Raw genomic sequence first — 15866 nt, forward strand, 5'->3', positions numbered from 1 at the left:
GATTCCCAATGCCCAGAGACCTTGGTGATTCCACCAATACTGCAGGTTCCTCTGACACCAAGACAGAATAAGACTGCTCTAGTTAGGAAAGACCTCCAGGAACTGATGCAGAGTGAAAAGAGCAGAGCCAGAAGAACATTGTACACAGAGACCAGTACACTGTGGTAAAATAGAATGTAATGAACTTCTGTACTAGCAGCAATGCAATGACTCAGGACAATTCTGAGGGACTTATGGTAAAGAATGCTACCCACATTCAGATGAAGAACTACAGGAGTGGAAACAGAAGAAAAACAACTGCTTGAACACATGGGTTGAGGCAGACATGATTGGGGATGTAGACTCGAAACTACCACACCAATGCAACTATCAACAATTTGAAAATAGGTCTTGATCAATGACACATGTTAAAACCAGTGTAAATATGCATCAGCCATTGGGGAGGCAGCTCAGGGGTGAAGGGGAAAGTAAGAGCATGAATTATGTAACCATGTTAACTTTTCTAAAAAATAAATATTAATAAATGTTTAAAAAATAAAATTAAATTAAATTAAATTAGAGTGCTTGGGGAAAAAAAAAGACTGCTCTAGTTAGACCCACATCTGGAATATATCATGTTCAAGGCTGGGTTCTCTAATTAAGGAAGTATAATAATAAGATGGAGAACATCCAAAGGGGACAACCAGGATTGTGAAGGGTAGTGAGTTCATCTCATTGGATGAGATAGAAAACTGAAAGGGACCTCAGAAAGGGTTATCTATGACATCCCTTTGATCAGGGAGACATGACATATGTGTTCAAATATTTCAAGACCATTAGTGTGGAAGTGAGAGTAAACTTTGTTGGGACCCAAAAGGCAGAATAAATAAAAAAGGTTAGAAATTGATAATAAGTAGATTTGTGTTCAATGTCAGCACAGTTAGAGTTATTTAAAAGTTGAAAGGGCTATCCCAAAAGATAAGATTTCCTTGAGAGCCATGCCTAGAGACGGGAGGTCCTAGGTTCAAATCCGGCCTCAGACACTTCCCAGCTGTGTGACCCTGGGCAAGTCACTTGACCCCCATTGCCTACCCTTACCACTCCTCCAGTCAATACACAGAAGTTAAGGGTTTAAAAAAAAAAAAAAAGATAAGATTTCCTCCTAACTAGAAATCATCAAGCAAGGACTGGATGACCACTTGTCAGTTATATTAAATTAGGGTCTTCTTTGGTGGTATAATTTGGATTACTTGCCTCCAGAAGCTTCTTCCAACCCTAAAATTCACTGATTATCTCATATTCCAAAAAGAAATGGACATGAAAACATGTTATCTACTATGACATAGAAATAAAATATTACCAAGACTTTCCCCATGACCTACTGTTCTCTCTGAACTTTTTTCTTGAACTTTTAAACCCAATTATAACATTCGTATTTATCTCCACTTGATTTGGGATTATTTTCCAAGGTGCTACAATATTTCTGGATGCTGATTCTTTTAATCAATGATTCCTCCCAGAATTATACCATTATTCCAAATTTAATAAGCATGTCACTGCTCTTCATCCTCACTTCTACCTGATGGTTTCCAAGACCTCCTTCAAGATTTGTTTCAAATCCCTCCTGCAAAAGACAATACCCTCCGGGGCAGCTGGGTAGCTCAGTGGATTGAGAGCCAGGCCTAGAGACGGGAGGTCCTAGGTTCAAATCCGGCCTCAGCCACTTCCCAGCTGTGTGACCCTGGGCAAGTCACTTGACCCCCATTGCCTACCCTTACCAATCTTCCACCTATAAAGTCAATACACAGAAGTTAAGGGTTTAAAATAAAAAAAAAAAAAGACAATACCCTCTTTCTCATCTCCAATACCTACTGCTAGTGCTCTCCTTTGAGACTGCCTTCCATTTACACCAGATATTATTTTGAATGCATATATTATTTGCATGTTGTGTCTCCTTTAAAAAAGGAGCTCTTTGAAGACAAGAATCCCACTTCTCTGACTTAATAGTCTCAACACTTTGCAGAATACCTGTCACACAGTAAAAACCAATAAATTAATAAATGTTTGTTGATCAGCTGACAGAGTCCATTCTTTCCCCTGCTGTGCTCGAATAAAGCCTTAAAAAAAGATCTTGGCTACCAACTTAGGAGGAAATGGTAAAATAAAGAAACCTACAAATCATAGGACTGATGCATTATAAAAGATGAAGATTATGTCAACCTAAATTAAGTCATCCTAAATCCAGCACTAAATTGGCTTTGCTTCTTGGGTTAGAAATTGCCAAGTCTTATTAAGAAATATTGAAGTCTGGAATTTCTAAGCCAATGATTATGTTTCTGTAGAGGAACAGAGCATAACTGCCCTCTACTAACAAAAAAAAAAAGCCCTAACACTTGCTTCTTTTATTTTTTTAAAGATGGAATCCCTTTATGTTCTTCACATCAAATTCTGGGCAATTTATACTTTTTAAAGTATTTGTCTATTTTACTCAGATCTTTAGACTTATTGGCATATACAATTGGGCAAAATAACTCCTAATAATTGCTTTCATTTCTTCTTCATTGGCTTTGAATTCACTCTTTTTATTTTTAATACTTCTAATTTGATTTTCTTTTTTATTTTTTTTTATTTAACCAATGGTTTATCTATTTCCCCCATGAAATCAGCTTCTTATCTTATTTATTAGTTCAATGATTTTCTTACTTTTGATCTCTCCTTTGATTTTCAGAATTTCTAATTTCGGATTTAATTGAAGAGTTTTGATTTGTTCTATTTCTAGTTGGGTTTTTTTAGTACCATTCCCAATTTATTGATTTGCTCTTTCTGCCTTATTGATTAAAGAATTTAGAGATAACTACTACTTTGGCTGCATCAAAAATTTTAGTATATTGTCTTCTTATCATCATTCTCTTTAGTGAAATTGTTGATTGTTTCTATGGTTTGTTTTTTGACCCATTCACTATTCAGGATAAGATTATTTAGTTTCCAATGAATTTTTAGTCTCTTTTTCTGTAACCCCATGTTGGGTGTAATTTTTGTAGACTCATTGTTTAAAAAGGATGCATTTAATACTTCTGCTTTTCTGCATTTGGTTGTGAGGCTTTTTTTGTCCTGTTATATGATCAATTTTTGTAAAGGTGACATGTACTACTGAGAAAAAGGCAAATTCCTTTCTACTCCCAGTTTTCACCAGAGGTCTATCAAATCTAACTTTTCTAAAATTCCATTCAACAATCTAATTTCTTTCTTGTCTATTTTGGGGGGTTGAGTTATCTGAAAGAGGAAGGTCAATATCCCCTGATAATAGTTTTATTGTCTATTTCCTCATTTCTCATATTCTCCTTTAGGTATTTGAATGCTATGCCATTTGGTACATATATGTTTAATATTGACATTATTTCATTGTCTATGGTACCTTTTATGAATATGCAATTTCCTTCTTTATCTATTTTAACTATTTTAACTAGATTTATTTTCACTTTTACTTTGTCTGAGATCATAATTACTAGCCCTTCTTTTTTAACTTTGGCCAAAGCATAATAGATTCTTCTTCAGCCCTTTACCTTTCCTCTGTATGCTTTAAATTTGTTTCTGGTAGACAATATATTGTGGGACTCTGGCTTTTAAATCCATTCTTCTATCCTCTTCCATTTTATGGATGAGTTCATCCCACTCATATTCATAGTTATGATTACTAATTGTGTTTCTCTCCTTTTTATTTCCTCCCCCTCTCCTTTCAGCCTTTCCCTGTTCATAAATGTTTTTACTTCTGACTACCACCTCCCTGAATTCACTCTCTCTCCCCCCCCCCCCATTTTCCCATTCTCCACCCATTCTTATTTCCTGATAGAGTAAGATAGGTTTTCATAGCTAACTCAGTGGATATTATTCCCACTTGGCACCAAATCTGATGAGAGTAAGGTTCAAGCTTTGCTTGCCACCTCCCCATCTGCCCATCCATCATACTGATTTATATGTAAGTCTTTATGTGAGATCATTTACCCCCAACTTTCTTTCCTTTTCTCTTTTTCTAGTATATTGCTTTTTCTTATCCCTTGATTTGGTTTTGGGGTGGGGTTTTTTTGGATATCATGCCATCATATTCAACTTACTCCCTACTCTCTGTCTATGTATACTCCTCTTCACTGCCCTAACAGTGATGAAGTTCTTAAATATCTTTGGTACCTTAAGTATCCTAAGTACTGTAGGTACCTTAGATACTTCAATTATCATAGATATTTTATGTATGCTAGTTATCACCTTATGTGGTAATGGAATCAGTTGAACACGACTGTTTCCCTTGATTACTTAAGTATTTTAAGTACCTTAAGTGTCTCTTATGTCATAGATATTTTAAGGGTCCAAGCTGTACTTTCCAATGTACGAATAAGTCCCCTGAGTTTGTTTGAGGTTTTTTGTTTGTTTGTTTGTTTATTTGTTTTTACCTTTTCTTTTCAACTAAGGTTGTCTTGTCAGAAATATCTGGAAGTCCTCTTTTTCATTAAATGTGCATGTCTTCCCCTGGTATATTAGACTCAGTTTTGCAGAGCAGATGATTTTTATTTTTTTATTTAAATTTAATAACAGAGTGATCAGAGACAGGGTCCTACCCAGGCCTATTAGAATTTGAAACATATTCAGAATCCCATTCATAAGACCCATCAAGGACAAAGTGAACATGTGCACACACAGAATAGATGACTTTTAGTTGTAATCCTAGATCTTTTGTGTGTGTGTGTGTGTGTGTGTGTGTGTGTGTGTGTGTAATATTCCATGTCTTCCAGTCCTTTAACATAGAAGCTGCTAAGTTCTGTGTAATTCTGACTATGGCTCGCTTTTTTTTCTGATTATTTGTATTTTCTCCTTGGTTTGAGGATTCTGAAATTTGGCTATAATAGCCCTTGGAATTTTTAAATTTTTTATCTCTTTTAGGAGGTGATCAATAGATTCTTCCATTTCCTATTTTCCCCTCTTTTTCAAGAATATCAGGGCAGTTCTTCCAGATAACTTCATGCAATATGGTGTCCAGACTCTTTTTTAATGTCATGACTTTAAGGCAGTCCAATGATTCTTAGGTTATCTCCTCTGGATTTATTTTCTAGGTCAGTTTTTTTTCCAGGGAGATATTTCAGATTTTCTTATTTTTTTCATTGTTTAAAATTTGTTTTATTGTTTCCTGATGTCTTATGGAGTCAAATGGAGCTTCCATTTGTCCAATTCTAATTTGTAGGAAGTCATTTTCTTCTTTAAAGCTTTGTAATCTCTTTTTAAAGGAGTTATTTTCTTGATTGTATTTCCTTTTTAAGGAACTGTGTTCAGTAAGTTTTTGTTCTAAGCTGCTGATTTTTTCTATCATCTACTTTTCTAAATTTTGTATTGTCATGCAAAACATACTTCCATACTGGTCATTGTAAAAGACATTCATACACAACCAAAACCCCAAAATAAAACCAAAGATACACTGATGTGAAAGATGACTCCAACAGCTTATTCTCTGGAGGTGGATAGCATTCCCTGTCATAAGTCTTTCAGGATTATCCCAGATCAATGCATCTAATTTTTTTTCTAAGTCACTTATTATTTGCTTTCCCACTCCACCCCCCAATCCTTTTAAAGCTCGTCCAGGAGTTCATTTTGGGTCTGACATCCTCTCGTATTTTCTTTTGAGATTTCACAGCTCTTCATTTTTGTATTGTGGTCCTTAGCTTGCATTTTGGTCATCTTTGTTACTGAAATTGTTTTCCACGATCAACCTATTTCTCTGTATTTTACTTATTTGGGGGGAGTGGAGTTCCTGACTTTTTACATATATTGAAGCTCAGCTCCATTCCTGGGGTAGAGGAGGTAATGTCCCAAACTTGTATTGTGTTCTATTCCAATTTCTGAGGTCAGCTCAGCTGTCCTAGGTTCCAGATTGTGCATTCCACAAAGGCAGCCTGGTTGACTTGCTATGAAAATGCCTGCAAATGTTCTGTACAGATGCCTCTTGTGTTAGATCACTCTGGGTCCTGTCTTCTCTTACCATGGCTGGACCTTGTTGGGCAGAGCTTCCCCCACTGCTGCCCATACTGTGTCACACCCCGACTTTACTTTGACTGGACAGTGCTGGGCCATATTCCTCCCACTGCCACCAGTACTGAATTGTACTGGTTTCTACAATGCCCCTGCTGAGGCTGTACCTACTCCATCTGTGGTCTTTCCCCAGTCATTTGCTCTGTATCACACCAGAGTTCTGCCCCACAATGGATCACCTCCCTTCCTACCAGAGAGATGGGCCCTCCTTGCTGTTCCTCCATGAGGTTCTGGGCTGTAGCACTGTTTTACCCTGTCTTCTGTTGGTTCTACTACTCCCAGATTTATTTTGAGGTGCTTTAGTTTTATTGTGGTTATCTTGAGGATAGTTGGCAAGCTCCAGGCATTTCTTATTCTGATAATGTTCAGTTGGCAAGATAGTTTAACATCATTATTTCCTCATAGGAAAGAAATCCCAAGCATTTTTTTCATGACTTGTCCTTTTTTGCTTTGAGGTACATATGCAGTGACTTAGCCTGAGATTTGATTCTGGATTGATTAAATGTATACAAGCATTTATAATTAATATCTTCTAAAATTAAAATTTTGTACTGAATTCACCATCAAAAAAATTCTTACATTTTTCCAGCTCATAGAAAAATTCACAGAAGTCTTATTCTCTAAACCTTAATGCAGAAGACAAATTCATTAGTTGAACAAACTTGTATCTATCCAACCCTGAACTATAAAGCCTTTTTTAGACCACTTAAAGCCTCCAACCTCTAAATCTGGACTAATTTCACATTTACTGCCCTCAAACATTCTATGTTCCATCCAAACGAGTCAATTTGCTATTCTTTCTATATGACATGCCATCTACCCTCTCCATGCATTTGTGCAGGCTGTTCCCCATGCCTACAGCATGCTCCATCCTCACTTTCACTCCTTAGAGCACTTTTCTGGGGCATTAGATAGAGTTCTGGGCTTTGAATCATGCAGATTTCGTTCCAATCTTAAATCAGACACCTACTGGCCATGTAACACTGGGAAAGTCTCTAGATCTCAATTTCCTTATCTACAAAATGAGTATAATAGCAACACTAACCTCATAGGATTATCAATACACATATAAAGCACTGTACAAACCAGAATGTTCCATATAAATTCCAGCTATTGTTATCATTGATATTATAGAAGCCATAGAGGGCTTAGTGCATAGAGCCCTGGACTTAGAACAAAGAATAATCATCTTCCTGAGTTCAACTCTGTCCTCAGATTTGTGGGTGACTCTTTGTAAACCATTTAATCCTGTTTCCTTTTGTTTCCTCATCTGTAAAATGAGCTGGAGAAGGAAATAGAAAACAACTCCAGTTTCTTTGCTAAGAAAACCCCCAAATGGGGTCAAGAGCAGTTGGGCATCTGAAAGACAAATCGCAACCATAATTATTATTAGAATCTCTTGTTTCTTTCAAGGTTTAACTCAATTTCCAGCTCAGACACAAATCCTTTCCTGACTTCTCTGCAGTTATTGGTCTCCCTCTCCAAAGCAAATTAGTTTTTATTTGTCAACATGAAATAGTTACAAATTCTGTGTACTTGTTTCCACTCAGTATAAATTTAGTCCATGGGAGAACTATTATATGGTTTGTTTTGTAGCACACAGGGAAAGACACCTGATGGAGTGTGAACAGGCTGCTACATATAACCTATGAAGAATAGAACAGGAGATTACAGAACTGGATAATAGAAAGAAAAGATGGGTTGCTTATGTGATAAAGAGAACAAATAACCCAAGAATGGCCAGATTACTCCACTAATTAATTAGCAGATCATGATGTCTATTGGAGAAGAGATAAAAGGTGAAAGAGAATAAAGTATTATTAGCGTATACTAATTAGTATATAATTATATATTAATTCTTCATTAATACCAATTAGTATTATTAGTGAAGTATTAGCAAAATAGCCACCAGGGGTCAGCAGTCTCTCACTTTTCTATCAGTGGTGTGGTTGTTTGCTTCTGAGTGTTTATACCACAAGAGATATCCCCTGGTTAAATTAATACAGTGGTCAGAAGCAAAGGTCAACAGACCTTTTTTTAAATCATTTTTAAAAATTCTACTCCAGAGCACCCAGAAACAATAAATATGAACCATTAGCCACCAAGATTCATGGGATACATCTAAGAATTCCTCAGAAGAAAATTTCTATTGATTTTTAAATGGGAAAAAGTCTATGAATACAAATATTTAAAATATTTAGCAAAATATTTAATGATCAAAGAACTGAGTTACGAATGAAAGAATAATGTTAAAAATACTAATTGTTTTATTTTTTGCCTGAATCCTTCAATCAACAACTGTTAGCAAGATTACACCTCCCCTTCCCAAAACTGTTAGAACCTGGAGGTTTTTGTCTTCAAAGTCCACTAAACTTCCTGGAAACTTCTTGGAACCAAATGATACCCAAATAAACCCAAAGTTTTGCTCAAGAGAGAAAGAGGAACATTTAAGGAGGACTAGTGGGCACATATCACAAAGACCACACACAAAACCTCTCCTGGAATGTTAGAATCTGCTGGAAATGATAATCTACTGGTATAGTCTTCAGGAGATCACCTTGTGTGTGGGTTGAGATGAAAATGCATTATGATGTATCATTATAGAATTTGAAGGGGAAAAGGGCAAAGCAACAGCAAAGTAACAGGAGCAACCTATAGCCACCTGAGTGTTCAGTGTTTCGGTGATTATTGTGTCCTGTAACTCTCATAGCTAGCTGCATTGTTCACCAGCAATAATTATAGTACAGTCACAGAAAAAGGCCATATTTACTCCCTAGCTAAGTACAAAGAGACCAATCTCCAGGAAGTTGACAACTAGCAGATTGATTCTTTAACACCGACAACTCAAGAGAGGAAGAAAAAAGACAAAATGGCCCTTATTCCTATGAAACACACTTCTTCCTCTGTTGTCAGGATGACAGGATGTTGAGAAAGAGAGGGACTATTAAGAATCACAGATTTTAAATAAGCTATAAAATTTAATTTAAATACTAGTACGGTAAGTTTCTAATTCTTGTCCAGGTACTAGGCATCTTTTTCCTACCTCCTCTCTTGCTATGGAGGACTCCTTTTGGACTAGAAACAAAAATTAATTAATGTCTCAGTAATATGAGGGGACAGAATTGAAGCTCTGGAAATCTAGTTCTTCTGGGAAGAAAGGTAACCCCAAAGCTATAAAACCAGGCTGAAGGCTACAGATCCTGCCCAGAAACCTACTTATGTTACTAGCTCTTATGTGAAAAATGAAGACAAAGAAAGCTGCTACAAAACAAAGGATGATGAAAATGGTGGAATAAGCAAGATCCTTAAATGACTTCCAGAACCCAACAACTCAAATAATCAACTAATATACCAAATCTAGAGACAATGAAATTTTAACACAAAGAGAAGAGGCAATGGGAAACAATTCCACATGGTGTTAAAACTTTCTAAATGGAAATAACTGTAGGAATGATTCCAAATTCTCAACACCACCACCCTCCTCCTTCCTGTCTTATAACCATAACCTGAAAAACCATCCCAGCCTCTCTTTGGAGGGCTAACATGGTTTCCATCATTTCTACTGTGGCAGTTAGCTAATCTAACTGTTCATCCTCTTACCTCAGGAGCCCCACACTTACCTAATCCTGTTAAGGAATATAAACAACTAAGTTGGAGTCCCAGCAACAGATCCAAACCTTGAGGAGGAAAAGAAATTGAAGCAAAAGTTCAGCTGTACTTGATCCAATGGAATCTTTAATATGCCCTCAAATAAGCAAGTCAAACACTCCCCATTGGCCAAACTAAAGTGAACTTTGAAATTATCTGTATCTGGTAGTTGAGACAACAAAAAATAAGGAAGTTGTGGTTAGGTGGGGGACAGAAACTATAGGCAATAGATCTCATGACATGGTAGCAGAACAACAGCTGAGAGAATTTAGCAATAAGCCCCCAACTGTGCAACTGTGATTGAGGAGGAGCCAGATAGTGAGGAGAAGCATAAAGAAAAAAATGTAATAGTATCCCTCTTACTGTAAGACAAATGAAAGAGTTCCAAAAAACCAACACACAAAGTTAAATAATAAGTAACATTCCTCAAAAAAAAAATGGAAATTCACAGAGAGAGAAATTCTCAGGCAGATTACCCCCCCCCAATCCTTTCCCTTTCTAAAGTTCCCTATTGCTGTAGAGAATAACATCATCCTTCCCATCCCTCAGTCTTGAAACCTAGGTGTCATCATCAGTCCCTTACTGTCTCACTCCCTATATCTAGGCCAGTGCAAAAGTTAGTCCATTTTGCCTTCATAGTATCTCTTGAACATATTCCTATCTTCTCTCTACTACTTCCACAACTCGGTGGCAGATCTTCATTATCTCCCACCTGGGCATGTCCCACCTGATCACCTTTTGCCTGTCTGTGACTCTCACAAGTCTTTCCTCATTCCAGTCCATTCTCCACCCAGCAGGCAAAATGATCTTCCTAAAGTGTAAGTCTAACCATGTCATTCCCCCTCACCACCAATTCAATAAATTCCAAAGGCTCCCTATCACCTCCAGAATCAAATATAAAATTTTATTTTGATGTTCAGAACCCTTTATAACCTGTCTGATCCTGCCTTTCCAATTTTCTTATACCTTATCCTTCGTAACACATTCTACAATCTAATGACAATGGCCTCCAACCAGAGGGCAACTATGGAAATTTTCACTGACTATCCCCCATACATAGAATGTTATCCTTCCTCTGTTGGTTATTGGTTCCAATATAGAAGAGCAGTAAGGGCTAGGCAGTGGGGGTTAAATGTCTTGCCCAGGGTCACACAGATAGGAAGTGTCTGAGAACAGATTTGAATCTAGGACCTCCTGTCTCTAGGCCAGGCTCTCCATCTACTGAGCCACCCAGCTACCCCCTATTTGATTTTTTGTTTGTGTATATGTCTAGTATTTTGTGGAGTGCTTGACACATAGTGATTGCTTAAAAATAGTTTTTTTTCATTCATTCATATGAATGTTATATAAGATAAGAAACAGTCCCTTCCGTTAAAGAGATTCCAGTCCAACATAGAAAGAGAAAGATCAAATGATGTACAAACAAGAAGGAAAAGGGAATGAAAGATGTGTATATATATATACATATATATATACATATATACATATATGTACATATATATATATCAATGCTTTACAAATATAATCTATTTTGATCCTCATAACAACCCTGGGAGTTAGGTGCTGTAATTATCTCCATTTTATAGCTGAAGAGACTAAAGCAAACAAAGGTTAAGTGATTTGCCCAGTCACACAACTTGTCAGTGTCTGAGACTGGATTTGAATTCAGATCTTCCTGATTCTGGTCCCAGAAGTGTATCTACTGTATTACTTAACTGCCCCTAAAATAAGATGTATGCAGGATAAATTGAAGATAATATCAGAGAGAAAGTAATAACAATAGAGAAGAACAAGAAAAGATTCTTAAAGAAATTTCAATTTTAGCTGAGATTTGAAGAAAACCAGGGAATCCAGGAAGTAGAAATAAGAAAGGAGCAAATTCTGTGTGTGTGGGGGGAGTGGGGGTGGAGTTTAGAGAACCATTGAAAAAGCATCTCATATAAGCTATATCAATTTACACACCATCTTAGGGAGGATTGAGGAGGGAAGAGAAGGAAGGAGAGAATTCAGAACTCACAATGTTAGAAAAGAAATGTTAAAAATTGTTTTTACATGTAATTGGGTGGGGGTGGGGGGATTAAATAACCCTGAACTTTAAAAAAAGAAAAGGCGAATTTGGGACTTCCGGTTAAGATGGCAGCAGAGTAAGGAGCAGCTGCTCGATCTCTCCTAACCAAAGCATACAGGACTCCTCAAGGGGACATAAAAACAAATCCAGACAAATGAAGGAACCCCACAACAGGGCGTAGCGTTGAAGGTACGCAGAATCGGGGCATTTCCACACTATAAAGGGGTGAAACAGCTCTCACTAAAACGCGAGAGGAAGAAGCCCCTCTCCCACCCACCCCCCCACCACACACCTCTCACAATGCCAAGGCCAACACACAAGAGTGAAAACAGGATTAGGGCAACCAGTAAATCATTAGCAGCCCCAGGGCTTGTACCTGTGTGCTGAAAGAGGAGGGACCCCAAGTGGTTGGGGGGCACGCACAGACTTTCCCCAAGTGTCCACATGGGTGAAGGCACAGCCTCGGGAGGGGACAAAGATCTCTAACACACAGACTTTCCCGAGCGCCTGAAGGCATTGCCTCAGGTGCGAATAAAGATCTCCAGCCCACGGACTTTCCCTATCTTCTGTGTGGGTGAAGGCAGTGCCCTAAGAGTGTCTGTTCAGGTAAAGGCAGAGCCCTAGGCTTGAATAAAGATCTCCAGCCCAGGCTTGGACCTCCAGTGAGGACCCGGTGGGGACCAGAGCGAGGCTGTGGAAGCAGCCCCAAAGACTGCTGAAGGAGCCTCGGGCAGAGGGGCAGACCGGGGTCTACCAGGAGGCCTGACCCGAGGACAAGGAGACATGAGCCCCAGGAGCTTAGAAAACACAGACAGACCCTGAGTGTGAAGACAAAGCAGAAAAGGGGCGGGGCTAACGATGGCAAGCCAAGAACTCCAGAGGAAGAAAAAGATTATCAAGAAAAACTCTGGAACATTCGACAACTTTTAAACAGAGAAAATCCAGACAACAGAGGAGGATAAACAAGTATCCAAACCTTCCCAAAACAATGAAAACTGGTCACAAGCTATGGAAGAGTTCAAAACTGAGATTTTGAAGAAGATGGAAGAGATCTGGCAAGAAAATAACAGTTTAAAAGGCAGAATTTTGCAATTGGAAAGTGAGGCTCAGAAATCAAATGAACTGATAAGCAAATTGAACACCAGAAATGGCCAGATTGAAAAGGAAAACCAGTCCCTAAAGGCTAGAATTGAAAAATTAGAAGCCAATGATCTCTCAAGACAACAAGAACAAATAAAACAAAGTCAAAAGACTGATAAAATAGAAGGAAACATGAAATATCTCAATGAGAAAGTGACAGACCAAGAAAACCGGTCTAGAAGAGACAATTTGAGAATCATTGGTCTTCCAGAAAAGGCTGAAATTAATAGAAACTTGGACTCCATACTTAAAGAAATTATTCAGCAAAATTGCCCTGAAGTTCTACAACAAGAGGGCAATATAGACATTGAAAGGATCCATAGATCACCCTCTACACTGGACCCAGAAAAGTCAACACCAAGGAATATAATAGCAAAATTTAAGAGCTTTCAAGTAAAAGAAAAAAATCTTACAAGAAGCCAGAAAGAGACAATTCAAATATCAAGGAGCACCAATCAGGATCAACCAGGATCTGGCAGCCTCCAAGCTAAAAGAACACAAGGCTTGGAACACAATATTCAGAAAGGCAAGAGAGATGGGTCTTCAGCCACGGATCAACTACCCATCGAAACTGACTATATACTTCCAGGGGAAAGTATGGGCATTCAACAAAATTGAAGAATTCCAAGATTTTGCACAAAAGAGACCAGGACTAAATGGAAAGTTTGATACCCAACCACAAATATCAAGAGAAACATGAAAAGGTAAATAAGAAACAGAGGGAAAAGAAAGAAAACTTATAATTCTTTAAATTTGACTCTTTAAGGGCTTAAATAAGATCTAATTATCTGTATTACTAGGTGGAGAAATGCTGTGTATAATTCTCTGTAGTGAACTCTATTCACTAGTATAATATTCACTATTATAGCAACCAGAAGAATAATTCATAGGGAGAGGATAGGATACTAAATGGTCTAAGATGACATAGGGTGTGGGAAAGAGGGGGGGGAATAGTAGGGGACACCAAGAAAAATCTGAGTAAATAAGAAAAATAGGATATTCTATTACACACAAAGAGGGCATGGGAAGGGGAGGGGATAAATACTATCATAAGAAGATATGATAGAGGAAGAGATGAAAGAGGAAGAGAGCATTAAGAGGGAATAATCAAACCTTACTCTCAGTATAATCAACCCGGAGAGGGAAGAGTAGCTTTATTATCCATTCGGATAAAAAAACTCTATCTAACCCTACTGAGAAAGTCAGAAGGGACAAACCAAAGGGAACAGGACAGTGGGGAGGTCAGAAAAGGGAGGGGAGAAGAAGGGGGAGGGAATTCATTAGGCCTTTAAAAAATAAAAAGAGGGGAATAACAAGGGGGGTGGGGCAGAAAGGGAAGTCAGTCAAGGGAGGGGATAAGGGACACCGGCTCAAAGCAAACCACTGGTTTAAAAGAAAATAGTGTAAGAAGAAGGGGTGGGTCTAGAGGAGGATACAAAAATGTCAGTGAATGCACAACTGATAATTGTAACTCTGAATGTGAATGGGATGAACTCACTCATGAAACGGAAGCAAATAGCAGAGTGGATCAGAAACCAAAATCCTACCATATGTTGTCTACAAGAAACACATATGAGGCGGGTAGACACACACAAGTTTAAGGTTAAGGGCTTGAGCAAAATCTTTTGGGCGTCAAATGAAAAAAAGAAGGCAGGAGTGGCTATTATGATCTCTGACAAAGCCAAAGTAAAAATAGATATGATTAAAAAAGACAGGGAAGGTCATTACATCCTGATTAAAGGCAGTATAAACAATGAGGAAATAACACTGCTCAATATATATGCACCAAGTGGTATAGCATCCAAATTCATAAAGGAGAAACTGGCAGAGCTCAAGAAGGAAATAGATAGTAAGACCATAATAGTGGGAGATCTAAATATTCCTCTTTCAGATCTAGATAAATCAAACCAAAAAATAAATAAGAAAGAGGTAAGAGAAGTGAATGAAGTCTTAGAAAAATTAGATTTAATTGATATGTGGAGAAAAATAAATAGGGACAAAAAGGAATACACCTTCTTTTCAGCTGCACATGGTACATTCACAAAGATTGACAATGTAATGGGACATAGAATCATTGCAAACAAATGCAAAAGAGCAGATATAATAAATGTAACCTTCTCAGATCATAATGCAATAAAAATAATAATTAGTAAGGGCACCTGGACAGGCAAATCAAAAACCAATTGGAAATTAAACAATATGATTCTCCAAAACCAATTTGTCAAAGAAGAAATCATAGAAACAATCAACAATTTCATTGAAGAGAATGACAATGATAAGACATCCTACCAAACTCTGTGGGATGCAGCCACGGCAGTACTCAGGGGGAAATTTATATCCTTGAGTGCATATATTAACGAATTAAGGAGGGCAGAGATTAATGAATTGGGCATGCAACTCAAAAAATTAGAAAGCGAACAAATTAAAAACCCTCAGATGAAAACTAAATTAGAAATACTAAAAATTAAGGGAGAAATTAATAAAATTGAAAGTAAAAGAACTATTGAATTAATAAATAAGACTAGAAGCTGGTATTTTGAAAAAACAGATAAAATAGACAAAGTACTGGTCAATCTAATAAGAAAAAGGAAAGAAGAAAACCAAATTGACAGTATCAAAGATGAAAAGGGAGACCTTACCTCTAATGAAGGGGAAATTAAGGCAATCATTAAAAACTATTTTGCCCAATTATATGGCAACAAATATAACAATTTAGGAGATATGGATGAACATATACAAAAATATAAATTGCCTAGATTAACAGCAGAAGAAATAGAATACCTAAATAATCCCATATCAGAAATAGAAATTGAACAAGCCATCAAAGAACTCCCTAAGAAAAAATCGCCAGGGCCTGATGGATTCACAAGTGAATTCTATCAGACATTCAAAGAGCAACTAATCCCAATACTATACAAATTATTTGATATGATAAGCAAAGAAGGAGTCCTAGCAAATT

The sequence above is a fragment of the Gracilinanus agilis genome, chromosome 2 (assembly GCF_016433145.1).
Source record: "Gracilinanus agilis isolate LMUSP501 chromosome 2, AgileGrace, whole genome shotgun sequence".
In the NCBI taxonomy this organism is placed as follows: Eukaryota; Metazoa; Chordata; class Mammalia; order Didelphimorphia; family Didelphidae; genus Gracilinanus; species Gracilinanus agilis.